At 39.4% G+C, this 12,805-nt stretch overlaps 1 pseudogene; it reads right to left on the bottom strand.

Annotated features, from left to right (window-relative positions):
- Positions 1-5,789: 5,789 nt before the first annotated feature.
- LOC109113874 (cytochrome P450 84A1 pseudogene) lies at positions 5,790-12,017 on the bottom strand (annotated as a pseudogene).
- Between the last annotated feature and the right edge of the window lie 788 nt (positions 12,018-12,805).

Raw genomic sequence — 12,805 nt, 5'->3', positions numbered from 1 at the left:
GAAGTAATGTGATGTTATTTAAAATAATTAAACCTTTGTTTTAATAATTTGTTACAAAAACGATTTAGTAATTTAGTAATTTGGATTATTTATTTTAATGTTTTTAACAAAAATAACAAATTATTGCTAATTACTTAATAAAATGGTTATTTTTTTATATTATTTGTTTGTGTTCTATTTTACTTATTTTACTTCATTAATGATTAAATGTTATAATTTTTTGTAAATATCACTCAAATATTTGCAATACTTAAATGTTAATAAATATATTAAATTAGGCTATAGTTGTAATTAAATTAATCTATAGTTAACTTTTTTAGTCATAATTAAATTAATCTAAGCCCGAACTCAAGGTTTAAGACTTTGGATTAGACTTGGATTGATCCTCATCCTAACCCAACCCACCTAAGTTGTATGCATTACGATACTCGTAATTGGATAAACCAAACTGAGTGCAACCTATGGGTTGGCAAATGGGTAGGTTCTACCCGAAATCAAATGGATCCGAACCTCGAACCAGCCTTGAACCAACCCTATCCAATCTATTACAAGGTAGGGTCTGATTCCAAATTCTTGGAACCGACCCCCACTCAGGTCGATTCCAGGGTCTAGGAGTTTACCCTACTCAAACCAACCTTGTTTGGCCTTGGTGGATCTTGCCTTGGAACCGAACTTGCCTTGAAATAAACCCAAGCACTCATGGTTACAAAGGCTATGGTCTCACTTGAACATTTAGTTACTTAAGTTATTTGATCATTTGTTTTCATTTTAATATTTAAATTGAATGTGTCAATAAGTAATGTAAAAGGTAATATTTACAAAATTTAAATTTAAATCATAAGTTTTGAACCATATAGTGATGATCTATATATTAAGTTACTAAATTAATCAATAAAGATAATATAAGTTTTAAATTATATATTATATTTATTGAATATCAAGTTTTTAAAGAGCATGCTTCTTTTCTTTTCTCTTCTTTTCTTTTCTTTTCTTTTCTTTTCTTTTCCTTTTTTATTATTTTTTTGAAGGGGGAGTAAAGAAAGAACAGGTTCCACAGGTAGACCCTGGAACCGACCTTAGAACCAGCCTTCATAGGGTAGGTTTCGATTCCAAAAACCTGAAACCGACCCCTATAGGGCAGGTTCAAGTTTTGCCATGGAACTAAACAAAACTGACCAATGCTCACTCCTAGTGCAACCCATGCATGCATTATTTTTGGGTTTTAAACTATTTTTAGATAATATTTAAACAGAAGGAGCTATGGGGGATACCCCCATGTGCAGCCCAATGAACCAAAAAATAAATAAATAAAAGATCTTGGGGCAAATTTTGATAGTGTATTAATAGATTTTACGGTTGCCTGGCCTAGCCCGACCCACACCTCAAGTGTAATAATATTTGTTTGGACCTAAGACATGGCCTTACTCGTGTTAAGTATAATAAAACTATTATTTTTTTTACAAACTAAAATTTTTATTTAATTTTGGTTTATTTAAAAAAGTATAGCATATATATTTATATATATTAAGGGCCTGTTCGTTTGCTTTGAAGTCTGACATCTAAAAGTGCAATAATTACTTTAAGAGGTATATTGGTATTGGTGAATTTTTCTTTCCTCTGAACTTTGAATGCAAAGAATGTTGTTCTAAACTCTGAATTCTGAATTCTGAATTCTGAATTCTGAAAATTGTGAAATGTCCATTTTAACCCTATATCTAAGATTTTTTTTGTTTTTTATGTAATTCAATAAAAAATAATATTGAAAATTAGTATAATGATTAATAGTTATTCATAAATAATTATTGCTAAATAATACAATTAATAATCAATTAATATATTAGTTAATAATTAATTAAAAAATATTAATAAGTCATTAATAAATTTTTATAATTCATTAATAACAATTACTTATTCTTATTATTTCATTATTATTACTAATTATTAATAATTAATTATTACTTTTACTAAAAATAATTAATGAACTTTCATTATTATTAATAATTAGTTATAATAATAACTATTAATATTAATAATTACTATTAATTAATAATTAATATTATTAACAATTACTATTAATTAATTATAATTATTATTATTACTAATTAATCGTATTTTTAATTACTATTAATTAATAATAAGAATTAATATTAATTATTATTATCACTAATTATTACTAATTAATAATTAAAAATTACTAATTAATAATAATTATTCTTATTAATTCATTATTATTACTATTATTCGTAATTAACAATTATTATTGCTAACTATTACTAATTAATATTTAATAATTATTATTTATTACTAATTATGATTAAATCATATTAAATTTATTATTAATTATTAATTCATTGTTAAGTAATTATTTGTATCATTGTTATTACTTAATTAATTAATTAATTATTCTAATTATTATTAATAAATTATTATAATAATTATTATTATTTATTAATTGACTATTATTAATAACTAATATTATTAATTATTTATTAAAATTATTCATATCTAGTAATTTTGTTATTAATTAATTTCAATTATTATTAATTTACGCATTACTGATTATTAATATTATGAAATACTGTATAAAACTATATAATATTATTATTGGTTATTAATTGTTAATAATATTAAGTACTAATTAGTCATTAATGAATTGATATTAATATTATTATTATGTGTTGTTAATAATATTATTTATTAAGACATAATTATTTATTCATTAATTAATAATATTATTACCAATGGTCATATGCTTTTAACGTTCAAAAAGGGTAAAACCGTCCAACGGTCAGCGAATAAGTTCGTTGATCGTCCATACCATACTTTGCATTTAACGCTTTGTCATGTTCAGCGATCAGAGTAATCGAACAGTCACAAAATCGCTAAACGCGTACGGTGACCATTCAGAGATCAGTGTTCAGTGATATCGAACGTGCCCTAAATGTGTTACCTAAATATTACATAATAATATTTACCATATATGCATATAACTAATTAATAATTCGATTAAATGTGGATTTAACCCCCACCCAATTTGATTAAAATCAGCACCTAATAAAAATTATTGTTTTATATATATGTAGTATAATTAATAGAGTTTATGTATACATATAAATATTATGTGTTATTATATAAAGTTTATAACTAATAAATTTAATATTTTATGTTTATATGCATTTATTATACATATATACTTTAAAATTTGAAATCCAACATAATAATCAGATGTGGATACAAATCTAAAATTTTCATAATCGATGTTCATGTGGATATAGCTGGACATGATTTGAGTTTAATCTATTTATAGTTCTACTACCCACATTATGTATGGGCTTGGTGCAAATCTGAGCAAGACCTAGCTCAAAAGAAAATAATTGCTTGAGCTTGAAAATGTATAGGTCTGGTTGGGTTGGGCTAAGTTATAAAACTTGCTAAAATATAATATTTTTATTAATTTTAGTAATTTATAAGTCTCTACTACCTCCATTATGTGTGGGCTCGGTATAGATCTAAGTTAGACCTAGCTTAGAAAAAAATAGTTGTTTGAGCCTAGAAATTTGTAGGTTTAGCTAGGTTGGGCTTCATGTAGATCTGGGCTAAGTTTTATTATTTTAATCAATTTTTATATAAAATGCAAATTGTTTATTTTATTATTTTTCATATATTATTATTATTATTATTTTATGCATTAAAATATGTTGTATCACTACCGTGTATCAGTATCACACGTTACAGGTTTTCAAATGAACCGGAACCATTTTTGAAAATGGGTCAACATAGACCTGTTTAGCTTGTCTTCTTGGCCTGAGTGATAAAACAGGTTCTACAGTTTTAATTTTCATTATTTTTATTTCTATATCATATATATTGGGTCCTTTGTTTTATATAAGTCTCTTATCTAAGCATGTGCACTATAAACAATAAAGGTCTCGACTCATAAAAATTATTAATTTTAACAATATCATCAGTTAATTAAAAATACATTAATATAAAGTTATCTAATATAATAAAAAGAATAAATAAAACAAAATACAAAATTAGAACACGGGTTCTATATGCAATATATCTGACCCATGTTTATGTCATAATATTATTAAAACTATGAATTAATATTTGTTGTATTTAAATTTCTTATTTTTATTAGTGTTTATTAAGTTTGATTTTTAAGTGGAATTGAAATGTTTTTAATTAACATTTTAAGGAAAGAAAAGATAAATATATTTTAATTTTTACTAAGTTTGGTTAATAGTTTTTATTTTTAAGTGGAAGTTTAGTGGATTTTTAAATTAATAATTTTTAAAATAATATTTTCATATTTTTTGTTTTATGTGTGATTGTTTAACCTCTATTTTTAGATTATTTGATTTATTAATATTTTACTTTATTATGTTGTTTTAATATTTCCCTCTCTCTCTCTCTAACTAGTGTAGAACTTTATTGATCCAATCAAATTTTGCAATAATTACTTTTTATATTTTTAAAGCAAAAGAAAATAAGAAAAAATGAAGAAAATGGAAGAGATTTACATCGCTACTGAAAAAAGAATATGGATTTCTTGATCAATGGGAATCAAAATCCCATTGAGCAATTTTCCCCCTCTCAATATCCAAAAAAAAGAAGGCCCCCTTAGTATCAATGAAAGTCTTCATTTGATTACAAAAGGTAAAATAAAATATCAACAAGAGAATCTTCGATTCAAAACTTCTTTTTGGACTCAATAAGTCTTGGGCCGGTTGGGTTGGGCCGAGGATCAACCTAGGTCCAACCCTAAGACTTAATACCTTGGGCTAATGCTATCTTAGCCTCAAATGTAGTATCAAATCTCCCCAATGTTCCTCTAAGACTTATCTCTATGTGGATGGATGAATATATTTGTTTTATGAATAAAATTGGTTAGGATGAGTATGGGTAAAATAAATTCTTTATAAAAAAGTAGGGAACAATTTGATAATTGAAAATTGTAAAAGGTAGTTCATGTAGTTTAAAATAAAATAATAAATTAAAAGGGTTTGTTAATGATCAAAAAATATTTTGAGTATTGTCTTGTGGAGGATATTATGGAAATTTTCAAATTTTATGAGTTGTAACTAAAAAGTTGCCATTTACGCATTCCATCATGCATAATCTACTCAAGACACGAAGACAATACCTTTGAGTTATGTTTCAACAAAGTGTGGGACATAGTGTACATCGTCGTAGCAAAAGTGGACTCTAATCTAAAATGTAAATCCTTCAAACCCTAAAGATAAATCCTTAAATCCTTAAACTTTAACCCTAAACCTTAAATTTATTATATAAATGTCTTTTGCTAGGACCCATGTACTAGGGGTGCAAGTCAGGCAGATTGGGCAGGTTTATGGTCAATTCGGGCCTGATTCTAAAATTTTAGTTTAAGGCCCGAGTCCTGAGCCTGAAGTTAAGCCTGATTTTTTCAACCTGAGCCTAGCCTGCACTGTAATTTGATGCACTTGGGTTGGGCTCATGACCAGGCCAAGCTTAGGTTAGTCGATGAAACCACTTTAAAATTATATATACATACATACATATATATACATACACACACATATATATATGTGTATGTGTGTGTATATATGTATGTATACATATATTTACGTATATATGTATGCAAAATATGTATATAAATAAATAAATATGTATACAAATGTATATATATATGTATGTATACAAAATTAACATAGACATATGAATATAGTTGGGCTGCGCTTGAGCCAAATTCAAACTTCTTAAGGATTAGGCTCAGGCCAGGCCCGAAATATAAAAAACCTGATTTCTTGGGCCCGATCCCAACCCGTGTAAAATTTGGGTCTGAGCCAGTTCGGACTCGGGTTGGGCACCCCTAGCATGTCCTCAAACGGCGGGGTATGAGACAAGCATTTTTCCTAATATAATATGACATTTTTATCTTGTTATGTTTTTAATCTACAATAACCATGAACAATTGATTCATGGTTATCTGAAAAACCAGAGGTCGTCAGAACAGGGGAAATTGCAAGCTAGGAGTTGGAATGGCAACCAGTCGTTCAGCTCTAGGGAGGGTGAGTCCGAAAACATCGTTCATGTCGAGCTCGCTGAGTTTCATCCCATCGGGTAGATCCCACGTAAAGCAATGAAGGAGATGAGCCACTGCCAACTCTAACGTGTACAGTGCGAGTTGCATACCGGGGCAAGAACGCCAGCCGGAGCAAAAAGGTATGAACTCGAAGTTGCTTCCTTTGAAATCCGGTGCTCCCTCCTTCAGAAACCTCGAAGGTTTAAACGTTTCCGGTTCGTCCCAGGCTTCCGGGTCTCGGTTGATCGCCCAAGCATTAACCACCACCTGCGCTTGCTTCGGGATGGCGTAGCCACCGATATCGGCGTCGTCCGCCGTCTCGTGCTGGAGGAGTGGCACAGGTGGCTGGAGCCGGAGTGTCTCTTTTATTGCACGCCTAAGGAACGTTAGCTTCTCAAAATCCGAATCCTGAACTCTTCTGTCCACACCCACCACGTCGACGAGTTCCTGTTGCACCCTCGACAGGTCCGCTGGGCTTCTGATCATCTCTGCCATGGCCCACTCGATTACCGACGCAATAGTTTCGGTGCCACCAAACATCACATCCTATTGTATACACAAATTCTGGACAAAATCAGCGACCTAATCTGATAATCTGTTTTTTAGTAGTAATCGTTTAATTTCTTTTCAATTCCACTTCATGTACCGTGAACATAATCTGATTATCTGTTGTTTAGTAATAATCGTTTAATTTCTTTTGAATTTCACTTCATGTAACATGATAATGGCCTTGATGTTATCTCTGATCAGGTTGATGGATCCCTGTAAATCTTCAGATTCACCATTTTTCGCATCTTCATCATAAAAGGAAAGCAGATCATCTACCATGTCATTATCTTCCTCCGTCTCATTGGCTCTGTTCTTCCTCTTTGCCAAGTGAGCGTCGATGATTCTGTCGATGAACTCGTCCAGGGACCGCCGAGCCCTGGCGAGTCTCTTGCTGAACCCCTGCAAGTCGACCCGGCCAAGCCAAGGAATGAAGTCGCCGAGGTTGAAAGCCCCGAAGTGCCTCGAGAGCTCCTGGATTATATCTACGAACTTCTCCTGGCCTTCACGAATGTCCGACCCAAAAGCGGCTCGGTAGGTTATGTTTGTCATGAGCGAGAGTGCCAGCTCACCGACGTCGACAGGGGAGCCGGCTTTCCCAGCTACAGTCCGAATAACAGAGTCAACCTATTCGCGTACGGATTGCGGCTGAACACCTTCGTGACAAAGATCTTACGCATCTGACGCCAGAAGGGGCCGTAGTGAGCGAAGACCATGCGCGACCGGTAGTAGGTCAAGTACCTAACGGCGATGTTGGTCGGGCGGTTGGAGAAGATGTTATCTTGTACTTGAAGAACCTGGCGAGCCATCTCTGGGGTGGACACCACCACCATGAGTAAGAGCCGAGCCGAATAATTGACTATTCGAGCTCGGCTCTCATGAATAGTATCTGTTTGATTCGAGATAGAGATTTGATCTCGAGCTTGGCTCGGTTCATAGTTCGCAAGTTCGAATTCGATAACTCAAGTTTTTTTTTTTAAATAAAAGTACATATAATTATTTTTTTTTTAATTTTTAGACAAAAAATTAAGAATTATAAAAATTATTTTTATTTATTATTATACATGAAAACTAAAAATATTATATTAAATTATTAATAAAATTTTTTTATTTAGAATAAAATTATTTATTATATACATATATGTATAATAAAAAATATTTATTTAATATTAGGCTCGCGAGCCTCACAAGCCAAGATTCACTAGGCTTGAGCTCGAGCTAGGCTCAACGATTAACAAACAAGCCTTATATATTAAGCTCGAATTCAGCTCAAACTCAGTTTAAACTAGACCTGTTCATGGGTCGGGCCAGGCCGGGCTCGGGTCGGGCTTTCACTTGTCACTAATGAAAATATACTAGGCCCGAGCCCGAGCCTGGCCCGACCAACGGGTGTTATGGACCTGGGCGTAGGATCTCGTCACGGGGCGATTTGTGGGGAAAACTCCTTGCCCTTCCCTTTGCGAGTTGACCCTATGGTGGCGAACTGAGGGGTGATTTGTTCAAGAGATCACCTAACTCTCCTTGCTCTCTTTCTTGACTGAAATTTCGATACCTTTATTGAATAAAATCAGCTCCTTAAATAGGAGATTACAAGAGGGTTTCCTTCTTGTATTCGACTAAGGTAGTCCCTCTCTTATCGCAACTTAAACTTCTATCGAAACTCAAACTCCTACTTCTAAGGGGAACACAAAAATAGGGGATAAGGGAAAGGTACAGCTGGCGTTGGCGAGCAGGGCTGCTATGGCCGAATAAGTGTGGGCCCGCCCGGATGAGCTGTCGTGTGGGCCCTGCTCTACTGTTGGCGCGTGCATCTCACCTTGCTGCTGCTGTGAGGCGTGTGCTACTGTCGTGTGGTGTGTGCTACCGTTCGGTGCGCGCTGCTGCCGGGCGGTGCGTGCCGCTAGGCGCACGGCTGGCAGACTGTACCGTGGCGCGCTGCCAGGCGGTGCGTGCAGCCTGTACCGCAACGCGCTGCCGGGCGGTGCGTGCCGCTAGGCGCGCTGCTGCCTGTGGTTGTGACGCAGCGTGTTGCCGGGTGTCGTGTCCATACTCCCCTCGGCAAGGGGAGCACGGCAAGGATGCTCCCGAGTACAGTAGCAGGCTGGCCGAACGGTCGCAAAGATAGCCTCAGAAAGAGAGGCCAGTTCGGGGAACCATCCACGTGATAGTGGGAGGTTCGGTAGTAGCGAGTTGTACTTCGGCAGCGGCCCGGGCGTCAGTTCGTGAAGCTGCCCAAGAAGAGCAGAACCCTCTGAAGAGGCCGAAGACGGAGGAACCAATTTTCTTCATGGAAGACGATGCGCGAGGGGTCCACTACCCCCACGATGATGCGCTTATCATAAAACTAAGGATCAACGACTTCGAAGTCAGGCGCGTGCTTGTTGACTCAGGCAGCTCGGCGGACATTCTCTTCAAGTCGGCGTTTGACCAGCTTCAGTTACGGGGAAGCGAGTTGAAGCCCGCAAACACTCCTCTGGTGGGCTTCAGTAGAGAGGAAGTCAAGCCCCTCGGGAAAGTGACAGTACCTGTGGAAGTCGGCACATGGCCCCGTGCGGTCAGACTCAACCACAATTTCCTGGTGGTCGCGACCCCCTCCCCATACAATGCCATAATAGAGCGGCCAATCACTGATGTCCTACAAGCAGTGGTCTCCACCTACTACTTGGTAATGAAGTTTCCTACAGACTTCGGTGTGGGAGTAACGCGGAGCGACCAACTCGAGTACCGCAAGTGCTATGTTGCCGCCTAGAAGGGAAAAACAAATGTGGCTGACGACCTCGAACTGGAACGACCTACGGAGCAAGGCAAAGAACGAGCTGCGCCCACAGAAGAAACGGTCGCGATCCCAACTTCAGTTGCGGACCCAGCTCGGACGCTACAGATCAGTGCTTCCGTCCAAGAACCTCTACGGTCCGAACTGGTAAGTTTCTTACTTCAAAATTTAGATATTTTTACATGGTCCGCAGCCGATATGCCCGGTATTGACCCCAACCTTATAACTCACAAACTTAATACCGATCCTGAAGTTAGGCCCATTAGACTGAAGAAACGCAACCTAGCCCCAGAGCGATGAAAAGCAGTCGACGAGGAGGTCCCGAAGCTTCTCGCAACCAACTTTGTGAGAGAAGTCCATTACCCGAGTTGGGTAGCCAACCCCGTTCTGGTAAGGAAGGCCAACGGCAAGTGGCGCATGTGCGTCGACTACACCGACCTGAACCGGGTCTGCCCAAAAGACTGCTTCCCACTACCCAGAATCGACCGCTTGGTAGACGCGACCTCGGGGCACGAGTTGCTAAGCTTCTTAGATGCCTATTCAGGCTATAACCAAATCAGAATGGATTCGGCCGACGAGGAAAAGACCTCGTTCATCACAGAGTTCGGCCTATACTGTTACAAGGTTATGCCCTTCGGATTAAAAAATGCTGGGGCAACCTTTCATAGGCTTGTGAATAAGTTGTTTCAACCCTTAATTGGCACAAAGATAGAGTGCTATGTAGACGACATGGTCGTCAAGACACAGTTCTCGCACGAATTAATACACGATTTGTGTTCTGTATTTCAAATCCTGAGACAATTCAACATGAGACTAAATCCGAACAAATGTATCTTCGGTGTCACCTCGGGCAAGTTGCAACGGAAAATCGTTAACCGGCGCGGCATTGAGACCAACTCGGACAAGATTAAGGCAATCATAAACATGAGACCGCTTCGGAAATTGAAGGGGGTCCAAAGGTTAAATGGTCGCATAGCCGCCCTAGGCCGCTTTATGTCCAAGTCGGCAGACCGCTGCCTACCTTTTTTTAAGGCAGTTAAAGGCAAAGGGTTCGAATGGACCCGAGACTGCCAACTCACGTTCGACGAGCTAAAGAAATACCTCGCTTGTGTGCCGGTCTTAACCAGGCCCGAGGAGGGCGATGTCTTAGAACTGTACCTCTTGGCAAGCGACGAGGTGGTCAGTTCGGTACTAATAAAAGAAGTAGATCGGGTCCAACGACCCATCTATTATGTTAGTAAAATTTTGCAGGGAGCAGAGACGAGATACCCGCAGATAGAAAAGTTGGCATACGCACTGATAATTGTAGCTCGGAAACTCCGCCCGTATTTCCAGGCTCACACTGTCATCGTCTTGACTGACAAACCTCTGAGGCAAGTCTTACTCAAGCCCGAAGTTTCCGGTCGGCTGACGAAGTGGGCCATCGAGCTTAGCGAGTACGACCTCCAATATAAGCCACGAACTGCCATTAAGGCCCAAGCCTTAGCAGATTTCATCACCGAGTGCACGTTCAGCTCCGAAGTCCCCAGGCCGGTTGAGCCCGAGATCCCCAGTTCGGGTGAGCCCGGAGCTCCCAGGCCAATAGAGTCCGAACCCCGTGAGGTAGTAGCCAAGGTGGCACCTCTCCTAGTTAGGCCAAACGCGAATTGGGATGAGGAGCCCTGGATCCTTCACGTAGATGGCTCCTCGAACCAACAGGGCAGCAAGGCTGGAATAGTCCTGCGCAGCCTGGGTGGCACGAAATTGGAATACGTGCTACGCTTTGAGTTTGCGGCATCCAACAACGAGGTGGAGTACGAGGCATTAATAGTCGGGCTGGCCCTAACGCAAGAGATAAGAGCGAAACACAGTTATCTGTAGCGATTCCCAGCTTGTGGTCAACCAGGTTACGGGCGAATACGAAGCACGCGAGCTAACTATGATCGCCTACTTAGCAAAGGTAAAGGAGGCTCTACTCAACTTCCAGTCACACTTCATCAAGCAAATCCCGAGGTCAGAGAACACTGAGGCCGACGCCCTGTCCCGGTTAGCCAACATTCTCAGGGGGGCAGAGGAGGTCGCTCCCGTCCTTGAAGCAAAGCCGAGCTGGATCGACCCACTCGCGAGCTTCTTGCTAGACGAGACCCTCCCTGTAGATCGCAATGCAGCCAGGAGGGTGCAGCGCCAGGCAGCCAAATATGTCATAATAGACGAACGGCTATACCGACGATCCTACACGCTCCCCTACTTGCGTTGCTTGCGACCTACCGAAGCCGAGCTCGTATTCCGCGACACTCATGAAGGTCTGTGCAGCAGACACTTGGGGGGCAGGGCCCTCGCCCAGAAGGCACTTCGACAAGGGTACTACTGGCCAACGTTGAAGGCAGAGGCCATCGAGCTCGTCAGAAAATGCAACAAGTGTCAGAAGCATGCCAATATCCACCATCAGCTTGTCGCCGACCTCAAGTATCTCACTAGTTCATGGCCCTTTGCGCAATGGGGCATCGACCTCCTGGGGCCATTCCCGCCAGCAACAGGTGGAAGGAAGTTCCTAGTGGTGGCGGTAGATTACTTCACAAAGTGGGTAGAAGCTGAACCTCTCGCAACAGTCACAACTCGAAACGTACAGAACTTCTTTTGGAAGAACATAGTATATCGCTTCAGGTTACCTCGGGTACTGATCTCCGACAATGGCAAGCAATTCGAGGACATCAAATTTCAGGAATGGTGCCAAGATATGAGGATTCGGCAGAACTTCACATCGGTTGTGCACCCGCAGGCAAACAGTCAAGCAGAAGTTATGAACAAAGCTATCCTCCGCGGGCTGAAAGCGCGACTAGACCGAGCTAAAAGGTTGTGGGCGGACGAGCTACCAAGTGCTCTATGGGCTCACCGAACTACGAAAAAACCGCCACGAGAGAGACCCCCTTTAACCTCACCTACGGCACTGAAGCGGTAATCCCGACGGAGATCGAAATACGTACACTGCGACTAGAAGCATACGACGATCAGACAAACGGAGACGAGCTACGTACTAACCTCGATCTACTCGACAAGGTAAGAAACCTCGCGTACATCCGGACCACAACTTACCAGGAAAGAGTAGCTCGGTACTACAATGCCAGAGTAAAAAAGCGAAACTTCCGCGTCGGCGACCTGGTTCTCCGTAAGATCATGGCACCCAAGCCCGGCGTGGGCAAACTTGGACCGAATTGGGAAGGGCCCTACCGAGTAAAGAGAGCGCTAGAGGGAGCATACGGGCTCGAAACCTTAGAGGGCAAACAAGTACCCCAAGCGTGGAACGTCGTTAACTTGAGATGATACTACCTATAAATCACCGAGCGAGGTGGACTAAGTCGCTACCAAGGACCTCGGCGTGGGCAAGCAAAGGCAAAATGCTAGCACCAAGCTGACGAGGCAAAGCGCCAACAGCGAGC

The sequence above is a fragment of the Nelumbo nucifera genome, chromosome 2 (genome assembly GCF_055504915.1).
Source record: "Nelumbo nucifera cultivar China Antique chromosome 2, China Antique-T2T, whole genome shotgun sequence".
In the NCBI taxonomy this organism is placed as follows: domain Eukaryota; kingdom Viridiplantae; phylum Streptophyta; class Magnoliopsida; order Proteales; family Nelumbonaceae; genus Nelumbo; species Nelumbo nucifera.
The sequence above is the reverse complement of the archived record's forward strand: the minus strand, read 5'-3'. Positions and strand labels throughout refer to the sequence as shown.